The sequence below is a fragment of the Nerophis ophidion genome, linkage group LG02 (genome assembly GCF_033978795.1).
Source record: "Nerophis ophidion isolate RoL-2023_Sa linkage group LG02, RoL_Noph_v1.0, whole genome shotgun sequence".
Lineage (NCBI taxonomy): Eukaryota > Metazoa > Chordata > Actinopteri > Syngnathiformes > Syngnathidae > Nerophis > Nerophis ophidion.
Genome location: NC_084612.1, coordinates 34445090 through 34461503, shown reverse-complemented (window position 1 = coordinate 34461503; position 16414 = coordinate 34445090). Strand labels below are relative to the sequence as shown.

General features: G+C 42.0%; 1 protein-coding gene across 4 annotated transcripts in view; it reads right to left on the bottom strand.

Moving 5' to 3' along the window:
* The window catches only part of zfhx3b (zinc finger homeobox 3b), a 276143-nt gene that overhangs the window by 216418 nt on the left and 43311 nt on the right, over positions 1 to 16414 (bottom strand). Inside the window, exon 1 of one of the 4 annotated variants that reach the window (XM_061882435.1) lies at positions 8467 to 8591. The exons of the other annotated variants lie outside the window; for them this stretch is intronic. The gene's annotated coding sequence lies outside the window, so the exon portion shown is untranslated. Of the gene's footprint in view, positions 1 to 8466; positions 8592 to 16414 lie in introns of those variants that run through there. 4 annotated transcript variants of the gene reach the window in all.

Sequence of the window (16414 nt, the reverse complement as noted above, 5' to 3'; positions counted from 1 at the left end):
AACATTCAAGCTGCACATTTTTCTCTACGCTTCCCGTGCACTTCCTTACTTCACTTTTTTGTGTTTTGTCATTAAATGCATTTTTATTTGCACTACGCCTGTTGCGTCTGGATCCTGGGGTCACAACCAAGAATGGGTATATTGCCATTGCATACAAATGTTTACTCCAATTTGCTGTCAAAATTATTATGAGTGTTGTCTAGAAGTGAGACTATATGATGGATACAGTCTCCAACTCTTTGCCATTAACTGGAGAAGAAGTATTAGCATTTCACATTGGTCTAGCCTACTGATAAGATGAACATCAGTGAATTGGAAAAAAGGTCTAAAGTCAGAACACATTCACTACAAAAACAAGACCTCCCCCACTGGACCCTGGAGTACCCCCAGCTTCTAAATTACCTTAGCTGACACCATTGGCCCATTTTTGTTCTGTACTTAGACCACTGGCTGAGCAGGTCGGGACCTTCTCTATTAAGGAGCAGGTCAAAGCCACATAACTCTTTTACCTAAGGTGAGGGTCACTGTGATGCACGGTCTTGCCAGGGTCAACCAGAGGTTTCTGGCCACTGAGGTTCATGGCAATACAATAAAGTAATCAATCTATGCGCGAAGCCCTCGTCAATAATATACTCCCAGGCTGCCGAGGGTCACCACCTGTTCCCTGGCCTCTCCTTGGACTGTCCTGGCCTCCTGAAGTCTTGGATTTCACTGCCACTGTTCTGAAGGGACTAAGGAGTGGAATCAAACCCTGACTTTGTGGCCAATTAGAGACAGCAGGACCACCACCAATAATTTTAGGAGGAGGGTTATGTTATAATACATATTATAACGACAGTGTTCTATACATACCAGGTCATAAACAAGTGCACCTGGACAGGACTCACCATTCTTGAAACCATTATCCACTTTTTTTGTCACCATTTTTTCTTCTGCTCATCTGTTTACCATGAATGGGAGACAGACATACTGTTGCCGGCTGCCAAGATGAGGCAGCATTTAATTCTTGGCTCCCCTCCCTTTCTGCTTAGAAGACAGGTATATAGTTTCTAGCAGCTCCAGTTGGCTGGATACAATAGAGATGTGAGTGCACAGCAGCGATGTGCTATTAAGGGAGGTAGGTGAGAGTCTGTCATTATTAAAAACAAATAATGATAACACACAATTACAGTGATATCACTATGTGTCCACTGATCTGTGTTACAAACGTATTTCTGTGTGATTCCATGATTAAAAAAAATTATTCTCAAGTAAAAATTGCTGAATTTGCACATACATTAAACTGAGGCAGCGGTGAACCAAACCAACCTAAATGTGCAATCCCTTTCTACAGCCAATGTGTTTAATGTAAGTGTGTGGCAAAATCATTCTTGCTGATCAAACTATGAACTGCAAAAAAAATGATAAGGTGAACCAGACTTTAGTCTGCCGCCGCGCACCTGTATGTGTAAATCTGACTCCACTATACCTGTAAGTGTCAGAGCCATGAGCCTCACCACATGACACTGGTGCACTCGTTGCGCGATATCGACAACATATTATATAAATGATATAAATGTGAAAGACAATAGAGCTTTTATACAGGAGTTATATTGTGATAATGCATGTAGATTACACATCCTAGCTGTATGAAGTTAAAGTACCAATGATTGTCACACACACACTAGTTGTGGTGAAATTAACCTCTGCATTTGACCCATCACCTTGTTCATCTCCTGGTAGGTGAGGGGAGCAGTGAGCAGCAGCGGTGGCTGCACCCAGGAATTATTTTGGTGATTTAAACCCCAATTCGAACCCTTGATGCTGAGTGCCAAGCAGGGAGGTAATGGGTCCCATTTTTATAGTCTTTGGTATGACTTGGCCGGGGTTTGAACTCACGGCGGACACTCTAACCACAAGGCCACTGAGCAGATATTTGCGGTATCCTGCAAATTTGACAGCAACAAGCGAACAAACGCCTCCTCAATGCGATGTAATATTCTCGCTAGTTGCTAACGCCCCCTCCACTAAGTCAGTAATCCTCGCTTCCATAGCGGCAACTAAACTATTTCTCTTACCAATATTATCACTATAAGACGAACAATCTAAACATGCAACACTACACACTGTAGAGGGGTATGCTAACCGCAAGCTAGAGCTCTTAGACAAAGGTGGGCATATTGATACAAATATCAACAGTAAAGATACCAAGTATAATATCAGTATAGGTTGGTACTACAGTGGTTAGATTGATATTTTTGGTTATAAAACAAATATTTAATATTTTTTGTAATTTCAATTATTTTAATGCTAAGTCCCACAAACATAAGGGCTTTAAGGGCAAAAACCCAAACGATTTAAGTTAGAATATAAAAAATATTATAACTTATTATAACTTTATAATTATAAAATACTTATTTAATAATGTCGCACCACCATCCTGTGGGTTTGTCTGATTATAATTGTGATCAAAAATGTATTCATTTAACCATTTGAAAATTTGAAGTATCAGTATCAGCATTGGTATGACCAATACCGCTTTGTAATGGATCAATACCCAAATGTTTAGTATCGTCCATCCATCCATTTTTTACCGCTTGTCCCTTACGGAGTCGCGGGGGGCGCTGGCGCCTATCTCATCCGCCCGGCCAAAACTAATTACAAGTATCTAAACAACAGAAGATTAAGTGCTTGTTACATTTTAACAGAAGTGTATATATAACAATGGTACAACAGAAAGTAGCCAGATTTTAACAGTACATTAGCAACTCAATTAATACTAATTTTGAAAAAATAATACAATCGAAAAATTACACAATATATTACGGCATATGTTAGCAGTCAAATTAGGAGGGTTTGCAATCCATTTTGAAATGGTTATATTATCATTTACATAGTATATATTGTGGTATATAATGTTATTGCAGGGAGTACAGATTTTAGGCCATCCCTAACAGGTACCTGACCTAACCTCTACTTCCTTTCCTCGCAACCCAAGCAGGAAGTTAGACAGTTTTACCACTGACATTTTACTAAGAACTATTTTTACTCTTACTTAGCTTCAATTCCAGTCAAACCAACCCTGACGTCTCAAACATTTCCTGTTTGGCTGGCAGTCCCTGCTACCTGTCTTGGATGACGAAAGAATTATAGCAGAGCTTCACAATCTAGTTGTGTAAAATGGGGAATTTCCCGCATCAGTGTGCTGTCATGCACATAAAGTTCTCAAAAACTTTGTCAAAATGTAATGTTACCCAATTTGAATGATTTGTGGAAATTACAAACTTAGACATGGATGTCAATAAGTACATTTCCTCCTAAATAGATATAAAGAACTTGGAGACACAATAAAAAACAATGAATTAAAAATTTTTTCCCCAAAGGAGAGAAGTTAGAACGAAGTTGCGCCAAATGCTGACAAGTAAGTGTTGAACTTCTTAAGTCTGAAAACACATTTGATGGGCAAAAAATATGAGATGTTTTTCAAAATCATCGATTGTTATGTGTCATGACTGGAAATTACATATGCATTTTAAGTATAGGGAGAGGTTGTTTGCTAATTCAACATATTTCCCGAGCTGAACTTTTTTTTCCTTCTCCTCCCAAAGCTCCCTCCTGTCATGTCATGTCATTAAGAATCTCAATCTGCATGCTATTTGCATACATTTGTTGTATTTTGTTGATTGCTTCTCATTCTATGAAGATTCATGAAACATAATTAATGACACACCCCTCTGGTGCCACACCCGAGGGACAGCTAATTCCATCGCACACCGAGGGGATTGAGGCAGAGGGCACAAGCGGGCTTGTCACAGTGGGCACTGGGCCAGTATCAGTCCCGATCCTTTCGCTCATGCCTCGGGCTGTCCTTGGTCTGAGCCAGCTTCCCCTAACGAGGAGATCCCTTCCTGAGCCACGTTAACTAAAAGGACAATTATCCTCAGAACAATGCTGCTTTTCACAGGGACTGTGTTGTGTCAATTATGCAATGGATCTGGTTACAGCAACCAGCTTGGCCTAATTAAAGCCTGCTATATGTGGACTCTCGTTGTTTTTTTAAAACAGAGACAAGCGTATTTCAGAATGAGGGTGTTGTGCTTTCACTTGCTAATTTGCCAATGTATTTCCACATGACACATTAACGTGCGTCATTCGCCATTTGCTCTTCACAATGGAAGAGTGTATGTAAAGTTTGTCATGTTAAAGGGTAACATTATCACCATACCCATGTAAGCGTCAATATATACCTTGATGTTGCAGAAAAAAGACCATATATTTTTTTAACCGATTTCCGAACTCTAAATGGTTGAATTTTGGCAAATTAAACACCTTTCTGTTTATGCCTCTCTGAGCGACGACGTCAGAACGTGACGTCACATCGGTACCCATTTTTCACTACACATCAGACGCATCGAGTCAAATCAGCTCTGTTATTTTCCGTTTTTTCGACGGTTTTCCAATACCTTGGAGACATCATGCCTCGTCGGTGTGTTGTCGGAGGGTGTAACAGGGACGGATTCAAGTTGATTTACGTAGAATGTGCATCGATTAACACGGCATGCTAATCGATGCTAACATGCTATTTAGACTAGCTGTCTGTACATATTGCAGCATTATGCCTCATCTGTAGCTATATTTACATCTAGCCTTTCCCTCCATCCATGTTTAATGCCAAACAAACACTTAGCAATCCACGGATTTAAGTTGCTCCAGTGTCAAGAGATGCAAAAGTCCCCCGTTTGGTTTTTACCGGCGATGCTACGAAAGAAATGGCATAGAGATGGCAAAAATGTCTGGATATCCTGAGACACTCAAAGCAGATGCATTCCCAACGATAAAGTCAACGAAATCACAAAGGTGAGTGTTGTTGTTGTTATTGACTTATGTGCTAATCAGACACATTTGGTCGCGGCATGACTGCCAGCTAATCGATGCTAGCATGCTATTTAGGCCAGCTGAATGTACATTTGAAACTATATTTACATCCAGCGTTTCCTTCCACCCACATTTAATGCGAAACAAACACTTACCAATCGACGGATTTAAGTTGATCCAGTGTCAATGCAAAAGTCCTGATCGGTTGGTCTGCACATTTTACCGGCGATGCTAACGCAAAGATATAGCTTCAGTTTCTTCTTCAATTTTGTTTTCGCTATCTGCCTCCATACGCCAACCATCTGTTTCAATACATGCGTAATCTGTTGAATCGCTTAAGCCGCTGAAATCCGAGTCTGAATCCGAGCTAATGTCGCTATATATTGCTATGCTATTTGCCATTGTTTGAATTGGAATCGCTATGTGACGTCACAGGGAAATGGACAGTGGCTTAAGCAAATAGCGAAAATCAAGCATTTTAAAGCTTTTTTTAGGGATATTACGGGACGGGTGAAATTTTGAAAAAAAAATTGAAAAATAAAATAAGCCACTGGGAACTGATTTTTATTGGTTTTAACCCTCCTGAAATTGTGATAATGTTCCCCTTTAAATGATGGCAAAGGTATCTCTATTCTCTCTGACCATCTAAACTGCTGTCTCATTGTAATGCTGTCTTATAGTTACACTTCATGAACAAAAGTATTGAATCACGCCTAGTAAATCCCTTCCTTTAGGTGCAATGGCCCGGTGTCCGAAAACGTTTATCCACAGAGAGTAATTTACTGCTTTGGATATTGTTGCTTTTTTACAGACAGCTGACTCGTTCTTTCCTTTTGACTCCTGGAGATGGTCTTTTAGTCACTAGTCACTCATTGCTGACCACATAGTTAAAAACTGAATGAATCAAGGAACAACCATCGTGTGTGTGTGTGTGTGTGTGTGTGTGTGTGTGTGTGTGCGTTTGTTCGTGCTGGCTACATAATTCCTTACACATCTGTTTGCCCTCTGAAGAGAGATGGTGTAGAACATTAAGATGAAACATAAAATCATCCGAAGCCATTAGACAGCTTTAATGACACATCATTTCTGCTGTCTCAGGACTCCAAGACAATAATAGGCAGCTGAGCATCCAATCACATGGAACGCAGAGTCGTAAAAACACCGCCATCAAAGACAGTATATTCTCAGTGTCTGAGAAGGTGTGCGGTTGTTCACTTGGGAGGGGAAAACATGTGCAAACAAACACACACATGAGCGCACGAGATCTGGTTTGGCAAGAATATGTATGTATAAATATATATGTCCTTACTTGCTGGCTATTGTAATTGTGATTCAAATGTCAACAAAGAGTCGGTTCAGACAGAGGTCGAGTATTTGAGCAGGAGGGTTGATCAACTGCTGCACTTTTTCAACTCAACCACTTCAACAACGACTCTTATTCATCACACAATAACAAAAAAGCAAAGTGTTTGAGAAATAAAAAGATGACTGACATGCAGGGTTATATTCTCCAAAGCTCAGTGAAACTGTCAGCTAAATGGGAACATTTACCTCCTCCCTGTGGTGCCCATGCTTGGGGTTACAGTGACCCCATCGTGACTGCTCTTTGCATCAACAGCAGCGCTGACTCTTCCATTTAGCCTGCTTTTAGCCGCTCAACAAGAAAAATGTACTGTTTTAAGTAATCCTTGTTTGTACTGACCATAATTGATTGGGTAATCCTGGTTTAACATGCACTAAAGCCAGTGCTTAAGAATCTATTAAGAGGGCTACCAGCCTAAAGAGCTAGGATCTATCTAATGTTGACTGCTAGATCTCTGTTTTCATGCTTAGATGTTGGAGACTTTCTTCTGATTCAAAACAGGTCACATCTCCAGGTTATTTGACCAAGTCTGCCTTTTTATTGTGCCTGACGCTCAGTTTCAGTCTAATGGTGTCTACTGGTACAATGATACGGTATATCCATATGCCAAGGTATTGCAGAGGTTTATCCCCCAGCCACTATCAGCAAATATCTTGGAATCCTTCTACCAAGCTGCAGACAAATTCCTGATGGCTTCTACCTGGAGCCACAGACACCCAAGTCTGTGTCAACTTGACATGACACACGCCACACCAAACGCTCGTCATTGTGACAGCCCTGTCATAATCAACACAAATCTCTCAGTGTCAGCATGAGCAGGGAAAGTATTGCGTTGCTGGGGAAAGATGGGGAAGGCAGAGACACTAAGGCCATGTCTACACTAAGTCGTTTAACCCCTTAAACGAATAAATATTTAGCCTAAGCCCCGTGTCAGCCACACTAAAGCAGTGTTTAAGGTCCCCCTCCTCGGACAAATTTTTACACGGCTAAGTGCGCCGTGTATTTCTTGAATCTCCGGCACTTAGCTTTGTGTGGAATTATTGATCGTTTACAAACTGAGTTCGGAGAGAAACTGAACGCGCCACAGCCAGCTTCATAATAAAGCGGTTTCGTAACTAGGAGCTAACCATTGGAAATATGGAGGCATGTCATCCAGACATGCCCGTATTTCTCATTCTTCTAAATGTAAAGACGCCTGTGGAAATCACACATGAATACCATAAAACAAAACGAGTGCAGCTATTTCGGATACAACACTTTTCAGATGGCAAGAAAACTTTCGAACTTGCGGACTCCCGTGGATGTGATAAAAAAAAGGTAGCGTGTGCTTTGTTTTACCTGGCCGTCGAGGGAAAACTAACTACGGAAAACAGTAAATGCTTTTGGACTAACAAACAGACTGTATCAGTTAGTGTCCGCCATGTATGTTGCAGACTCAACGTCTAGATCCAGAGTGTAAAAGTCACCAAAAAAACGAATAGACAATGAAGGTGAAGGTAAAAGAGTGAGGAGTGTCCTGACCAGATATCTAGATCCCTAGTTTGGTTGATGTAAAATGTTCTTTATCACATTGTTTATGTGTCTAATAAAGATTTGATTAATTTATGATGGCACAGGTGTGATTCACTACAATAGGGCCCCGCAGCACACTGGATTCCACTGGATATTGTTCAAATAAGGTCAATTTAAGAACTTGCATACAAAGCAAAAATGGATGTGACTATGACGCGAGCATTTTCCGCACATGCGTACTTGGTTGCGTTGCGACGGAGGGGGGAGGGGCTCTTAAACAGTGGCATTGTTGTGTGTGGACAAGGATAAGGTTAGGTGGGATTTACCCTGGATAACCTTATCCGGCTTAGTGTAAACGGGACCTAAGTAAGTACAGGTCAGTGTGCTGTCGTCTCAGTGGCTCTGGGATCAGGCTGCAAGTGTGAATGTGCACCCAAGACATTCAGGCTTCTGGCAGGCTAAATCCTGCTCCTCCTCCTCCTGCCCGGCCACTGCTGTGGTTAATGCATGATGTGGGAGTTAGTCCCTCTCCCTCCCTCTCTTTCTCTCTCTCTCTTTCTTTCTCACACACGGAAAACATAAGAAGAAAAATCCCACCAAGACCTTTACCCTAACCGGGCCCACTACTGTAATTACAAGGCACAGATTTCAGATCAAACACTTAAGTAGCCAGCTGAAAACAAAAAGCGCTGTAATTATCGTCTGCCTCAGCTGTCCCACAGCGTAACTTCAGTTACCTGTTATGTTGCTATTTTTTCAGGGGTCCGCAACTTCCTGGATTCTCCGTAATCCATGACTGGAAGCAGCCTTGCCAGCGCGCCTGCCCCTGCAGGATACACATTTCAACTTGCAGGGGCAAGTGACGACATGGCACACAAAGATAGAGGAAACCTGAGTCCTTGCAAGCACATGAATGCATTTTTTTTTTTACAAGAGTAGGGAGGGGGTAGGGGGGTGCTTAGTTTGCTCCGGACAAAAGATCTATTGTGTAGTGAAACTTTATATACATATTCGAAATCCGACACATGCAGCCTCCTAAAGCAGGATTCTTGTAACTGTGAACAAGATAATATTACCTATTCTGTTTGCCTGTCCGAGACAAAAAGCAAAGCTTTCAAGCCGACTTTTTTCTGCAAGGCTCTGATTCATCATGATGGACTCTTTGTTTTTGCGCATGCTCATCTAATATGAGCGATAAGAATGCCGTGGTCTTCAGGCAGCGTTGTGGGCCATTAGGTAACACATTCCCTGGGTGGAGCAAAGAGTGACATAGAGATTTCCACTCTTTCACTACCTTACCGTCAGCACTCAGGTGATCAAAAGGAATGTTATGCCATAGCTAGACTGTCTCCCTCAGGCTCCTTCAGCCTGGAATGTATTCAAGCTTGTCTCTTTTCCAACAAGAGATACTTGTTACTTCATAAACCTCATTTCATCAGGATAGTACCCTATCTTAAATTATTTTGTTTGTTTGTTTGTTTTTTGTTATTTATCAGTGACCTTTAAGAAAAATAGTGGAAAATTGAGAAATAAAAGTAACATTTCTCAGAGCACAAAGTGTTGCCACGCAAACCTCGGAAGAAAATTTGGAAAATCAAAACTATATTTCCTGCAATTGGGTGCATATCTACTCTATATTTCACTTTTAGATTTATTCTCATCTCTTTTGGTTGTCTTTTTGACACTTATATGTCGCATGTGTGTTTTGTTTTTTTAAGCAGATAATTTACTAACATTATTATCCTTGAAAAAGTAATGTATATTTTATAACATGGGCAGCACGGTGGAACAGGGGATAGTGCGTCTTCCTCACAATACGGAGGTCTGTGTAGTCCTGGGTTCAATCCCGGGCTCGGGATCTTTCTGTGTGAAGTTTGCATGTTCTCCCCGTGACTGCGTGGGTTCCCTCCGGGTACTACGGCTTCTTCCCACCTCCAAAGACATGCACCTGTGGATAGGTTCATTGGCAACACTAAATGGGCCCTAGTGTGTGAATGTTGTCTGTCTATCTGTGTTGGCCCTGCGATGAGGTGGCGACTTGTTCAGGGTGTAGGCCGCCTTCCGCCCGATTGTAGCTGAGATAGGCACCAGCGCCCCCCGCGACTCCAAAGGGAATAAACGGAAGAAAATGGATGTATGGATGGATTCTATAACATTTACGCAAGGACCTCTGATAACGTTTCCCATTTGGCAACTCTACCCTGTAGCCACATACACTTCCAGTGTTGTGACATCTGTTTACAGTCTGTCACATCAAATGAATATCTCCCAGCTGGCTACTAATAATTAACCTGACTCCCGCCAAATCCTTGTACAAACCCTGTTTCCATATGAGTTGGGAAATTGTGTTAGATGTAAATATAAACGGAATACAATGATTTTCAAATTATTTTCAACTAATATGCAGTTGAATATGCTACAAAGACAACATATTTGATGATCAAACTGTAAAACTTTTTTTTTTTGCAAATAATCATTAACTTTAGAACTTGATGTCTGCAACACTGGACAAAAAAGTTGGGAAAGGTGTCAATAAATACTGATAAAGTTGAGGAATGCTCATCAAACACTTATTTGGAACATTCCACAGGTGTGCAGGCTAATTGGGAACAGGTGGGTGCTATGATTGGGTATAAAAGCAGCTTCCCAAAAAAATGCAAGAAAGGATGGGGCGAGGTGCACCCCTTTGTCCACAACTGCGTGAGCAAATAGTCAAATGTTTAAGAACGTTTTTCAAAGTGCAATTGCAAGACATTTAGGGATTTTAACATCTACGGTCCATAATATCATCAAAAGGTTCAGAGAATCTGGAAAAATCACTCTACGTAAGCGGCATAGCCGGAAACCAAAATTGAATGACCGTGACCTTCGATCCCTCAGACGGCACTGTATCAAAAACCGACATCAATCTCTAAAGAATATCACCACATGGGCTCAGGAACACTTCAGAAAACCCCTGTCCCTAAATACAGTTTGTCGCTACATCTGTAAGTGCAAGTTAAAGCTCTACTATGCAAAGCGAAAGCCATTTATCAACAACATCCATAAAAGCCGCCAGCTTCTCTGGGCCCGAGATCATCTAAGATGGACTGATGCAAAGTGGAAAAGTGTTCTGTGGTTTGACGAGTCCACATTTCAAATTTTTTTGGGGAAAAATTTTCGACATCGTGTCATCCGGACCGAAGGGGAAGCTAACCATCCAGACTGTTATCGACGCAAAGTTCAAAAGCCAGCATCTGTGATGGTATGGGGGTGCATTAGTGCCCAAGGCATGGGTAACTTACTCATCTGTGAAGGCACCATTAATGCTGAAAGGTACATACAGGTTTTGGAACAACATATGCTGCCATCTAAGCGCCGTCTTTTTCATGGACACCCCTGCTTATTTCAGCAAGACAATGCCAAGCCAACTTTCAGCACGTGTTACAACAGCGTGGCTTCATAAAAAAAAGAGTGCGGGTACTTTCCTGGCCCGCCTGCAATCCAGACCTGTCTCCCATCAAATATGTGTGGCGCACTATGAAGCGTAAAATACGACAGCGGAAGCTCCACAAAAAACAAGAATGGGAGAGAATTCCACTTTCAAAGCTTCAACAATTAGTTTCCCCAGCACCCCCCGCGACCCCAAAAGGGAATAAGCGGTACAAAATGGATGGATGGATTTCCCAAACGTTTATTGAGTGTTGTTAAAAGAAAAGGTGATGTAACACAGTGGTGAACATGCCCTTTCCCAACTACTTTGGCACGTGTTGCAGCCATGAAATTCTAAGTTCATTATTAATTGCAAAAAAAAAATAAAGTTTATGAGTTTGAACATCAAATATCTTGTCTTTGTAGTGCATTCAATTGAATATGGGTTGAAAAGGATTCGCAAATCATTCCATTTATATTTACATCCAACACAATTTCCAATTTTTTATGGAAACGGGGGACTCAATAGGAGATGTATTTCAGAAGGCGGGGCTTTGTAAAAATAGTCATTGTATGTGATTGGATAAACCACTTGTCCGTTATCTTGAACAAAACAGTCGACATACTGGATTGGATAACGACAAATCAAAACGTTAGAGAACTTTTACTGTAACAACAGTTGCAATAGCAGAATCAATGTCAGCACACGACTCCTCGCTGCGTGCTGCCATTGTTGTTTGAATGAAACAGTCGCCTCGGCGCTACATCACATCTATGAAATCCTGCCTGTCAATCTTGATTGGTTCATAATTTTTTTGCTATCCTGAAGGAGTTTGCATTGCCTTCGAGCCCAGATCCTTGAGTGGAGCTCAGCAAACAACAAGGATCTGTTCAGAGTCAGAATAACTAATAATACTCTAGAGCAACAACAGGTGCGAAATGAACAGTGTTCGGATTGTAGTCATCCACTTATGATTAACAGCAATGAGGACAGCCGTCAACGCTGTGGCTCGGAGAGCAAATGGAGGCAACAACAAGTAAGCTAGCTAAATGGCGAGCAAACTGGCAAGCTTGTTTCTGTGCTCCTGATTGTCTCACTGTCCTCCAACTCAGTGTAGCGTTTAGGCAATACGAAAAACAAGTACCTGCGGTGGAGGCCAACATTCAGCAAATTTTGTTGATATTGTATATTATTGATTTTTCATTTGAAAAAATGCAGATAAGATATTTTGACCCAAAAAATGAATGTTTAAAAATGCAGAAAAAAGTTCCATCCATCCATCCATTTTCTACTGCTTGTCCTGCGGGGGGTCGCTGGGGCCTATCTCAGCTGCATTCGGGCAGAAGGCGGCGTACACCCTGGACAAGTCGCCACCTCTCCACAGGCAGAAAAAAGTTATTGGGACATATTAAGAATGAGTTACGGATGGCGTGGCGCAATGGGGAGAGTGGCCCTGCCAGCAACCTGAGGGTTCCTGGTTCAATCCCCATCTACCAACCAAGTCACGTCCGTTGTGTCCTAGAGCAAGACACTTCACCCTTGCTCCTGATGTGTCGTGGTTAGGGCCTTGTATGGCAGCTCACCCCAACAGTGTGTGAATGTGTGTGTGAATGGGTGAATGTGGATATAGTGTCAAATCGCTTTGAGTACTTTGAAGGTAGAAAAGCGCTATACAAGCATTTTTTTAAGGCGACAGTTTGCTAACCTGACTCTTGCCAGATCTTTGGAGTTTGCTGAGCTCCACACAAGAATCTGGGAGTTTTCAATAGAAGATGTATTTCAAAAGCAGAGTCTTGTAAAACAAATCATTGTACGCGATTGGACAAACCACTTATCCGTTATCTTGAATGACGTGCTACTTCAACCACTCACATCGAAATCAACCCGTGACGCTGATGAGAGCATCGCTGGGAAATCCAAACCCGGTCGGAAGAAGAGCCAAAACATCCTTGCCACCAATAAATGCCTTCAAACCGTTCTCTGTTCATCTTTTAAAGAATGAATAGGTCACATCTACGAAATCCCGCCCGGCGATCCTGATTGGTTCATTATTTTTTGCTATCTGGAAGGAGTTTGCAATGCCTTCGAGCCCAGACCCTTGTGTTGGGCTTGTGTTACCCTTGTGTTACAGCTACTAGGATCTGGCGAGAGTAAGGTTAACAGTATGCATCAAAGATTCCACATACAGTACACATTAGTGTTGTCCCGATACCAATATTTTGGTACCGGTACGGGTACCAAAATGATTTCCATACATTTTGGTACTTTTCTAAATAAAAGAGACATAAAAAAATTGCAATATTCTCTTAATTTTAACAAAACATATGTTTCTTATTGCAAGTTAAGTCCTTGAATAAAATAGTGAACATACAAGACAACTTGTCTTTTAGTAGTAAGTAAGCAAACAAAGGCTCCTAGTTTAGCTGCTGACATATACAGTAACATATTTTGTCATTTTCCATCTTATTACTTTGTCAAAATTATTAAGGACAAGTGGTAGAAAATGAATTATTAATCTACTTGTCCGTTAACTGTTAATACCTGCCTACTTTCTCTTTTAACATGTTCTATCTATACATCCATCCATTTTCTACCGCTTATTCCCTTTCGGGGTCGCGGGGGGCGCTGGCGCCTATCTCAGCTAAAATCGGGTGGAAGGCAGGGTACACCCTGGACAAGTCACCACCTCATTGCAGGGCCAACACAGATAGAGAGACAACATTCACACTCACATTCACACGCTAGGGCCAATTTTTTTTTTTGTGTTGCCAATCAACCTATCCCCGGGTGCATGTCTTTGGAAGTGGGAGGAAGCCGGAGTACCCGGAGGGAACCCATGCATTCACGGGGAGAACATGGAAACTCCACACAGAAAGATCCCGAGCCTGGATTTGAACCCAGGACAGCAGGAACTTCGTATTGTGAGGCAGACGCACTAACCCCTCTGCACTTCTGTTAAAATGTAATACTCACTTATTATTCTGTTGTTTGATACTTTACATTAGTTTTGGATGATACCACAAATTTGGGTATCAATCCGACACCAAGTCGTTACAGGATCATACATTGGTCAAAAAATTCCTGATGTGTCCAGAGATATATTTGCTGAGTTTATAAACACAATGCATCCATTTATTTTTCTACCGGTTGGGGGTGGCGGACCGGTACTTTTCAGAGGCAGTATAGTACCGAGTATGATTCATTAGTATCGCAGTTCTATACTAATACCGGTATACCGTACAACCCTAGTAAACACATATAATTATTTGATCCACTGCTGATATGTTTACTTCCTTAGAAAATATATGAACAGTCCAGGAGTTTACTATAACAGAGAAAATGTTAAACAAAACAAAAAACATTAAATTATACATGCATTTGATCTAAAAGCACTTGTTGGAGATTAAAGCGCAGAGGTCAGAGATTTGTTCTAGTTTTTCACCGCCAGGGTTGCATTCAGGAAAAACTCTCAGCAGAAAAACAGCCCCAAAGTACAATGTTCTACCGCCATATTTGACTGTAGGGATGGTGTTGGTGTTGTTAGGCCTTATCACCCATACCAAAATTAAACAATAAAAATAAGTCCACTCCCTTAAAACTAAGTAAAAAATTGAGTTGCATGAGACCCAGATCTTGAACCTGGATTTATTTCCATTGTTTGGGTCACTGTGGCATGAATGAGGAAGTTGCTTGCTGACTAACAGATCAACCTTTGCAGAGGTCTGAGACATTTGAGTTATGTAAGCCTTTTTAAACTAATGGAGGCCCAATACTTTTGCACAGTGCTCTAAACGTGATTCTGACATGATAGCAAATCGTGGAAACACATCAAGTCAATAAAAGGCAGTAAGCCCTCACCTTTATAATGACAGACAACAAACATAGGCGTGGGGTGACTAATCTTGGTGTTTTCCATTTTGGTTTTGGTTCAATGTTTCTATCACAAAGACATTCAGTGAGTGTTTGGATAGCAGACAACTTCCATTTTTACAAGCTCTATTACTGTGGGCTTGAGGTGGATGATTCATGGTGAACAAGACCTGGAATTAGTCAGCCCAAATTCTTCCATGATACGGAGGTTAACTTTTTCCACTGAACTGGAGCTAGCTGACCAGCACATATTAAGCTGATTTAAATGTTTATTGTGTGCCGGTGAACTTAGCGTTATTATTATCCTCATCGTCTGCAAGCCAAGAAAAAGAAATATAAGGGTGCAGGTTCGAGCACAGAACAAACTGCTTGTATGATTTGTGTTTCGACAAGGTTCTGCATATGGAGCTATCCAATGGCAGGGAGTTAAATGATGAAACAGAGGGCTAATAAGAGGGAGTGGAGATTTTTACTGCCACCAAATCCTTTCCAAGTTGGATCATTAGAAATGAGCGCCTGCCCAGCCTTTTAATTGTATGCATGTTTGGGTCGGTAGCGTTGATATTGGCACGGTTGAGCTGAAGGAAGCGGCAAGTGTGAGTTGGCGTGGTCATTTTAAAAGCCTTTACAGAGCAAAGAGGGCTTTAAGGCCATGTCTAGACAAAGTCGTACCCCGGGAAGTCCTATGGGGAGTGCTCAGAGAGTATCGGGTAACGGACTGTCTTATTGTGGCGGTCCGGTCCCTGTACAATCAGTGTCAGAGCTTGGTCCGCATCGGCGGTAGTAAGTCGGACCCGTCTCCAGTGAGGGTTGGACTCCGCCAAGGCTGCCCTTTGTCACCGATTCTGTTCATAACTTTTATGGACAGAATTTCTAGGCGCAGTCAAGGCGTTGAGGGGTTCCGGTTTGGTGGCTACAGGATTAGATCTCTGCTATTTGCAGATGATGTGGTCCTGATGGCTTTATCTGGCCAAGATCTTCAGCTCTCATTGGATCGGTTCGCAGCGGAGTGTGAAGCCACTGGGATGAGAATCAGCACCTCTAAGTCCGAGTCCATGGTTCTCGCCCGGAGTGCCATATCCGGGTTGGTGAGGAGATCTTACCCCAAGTGGAGGAGTTCAAGTACTTTGGAATCTTGTTCACGAGTGAGGGAAGAGTGGATCGTGAGATCGACAGGCGGATTGGTGCGGCATCTTCAGTAATGCGGACCCTGTATCGATCCATTGTGGTGAAGAAGGAGCTGAGCCGGAGGGCAAAGCTCTCAATTTACCGGTCGATCTACATTCCCATCCTCACCGATAGTCATGAGCTCTGGGTCATGACCGAAATGACAAGATCACGGGTACAAGTGGTCGAAATAAGTTTCCTCCGCCGAGTGGCGGGGCTCTCTCTTAGAGATAGGG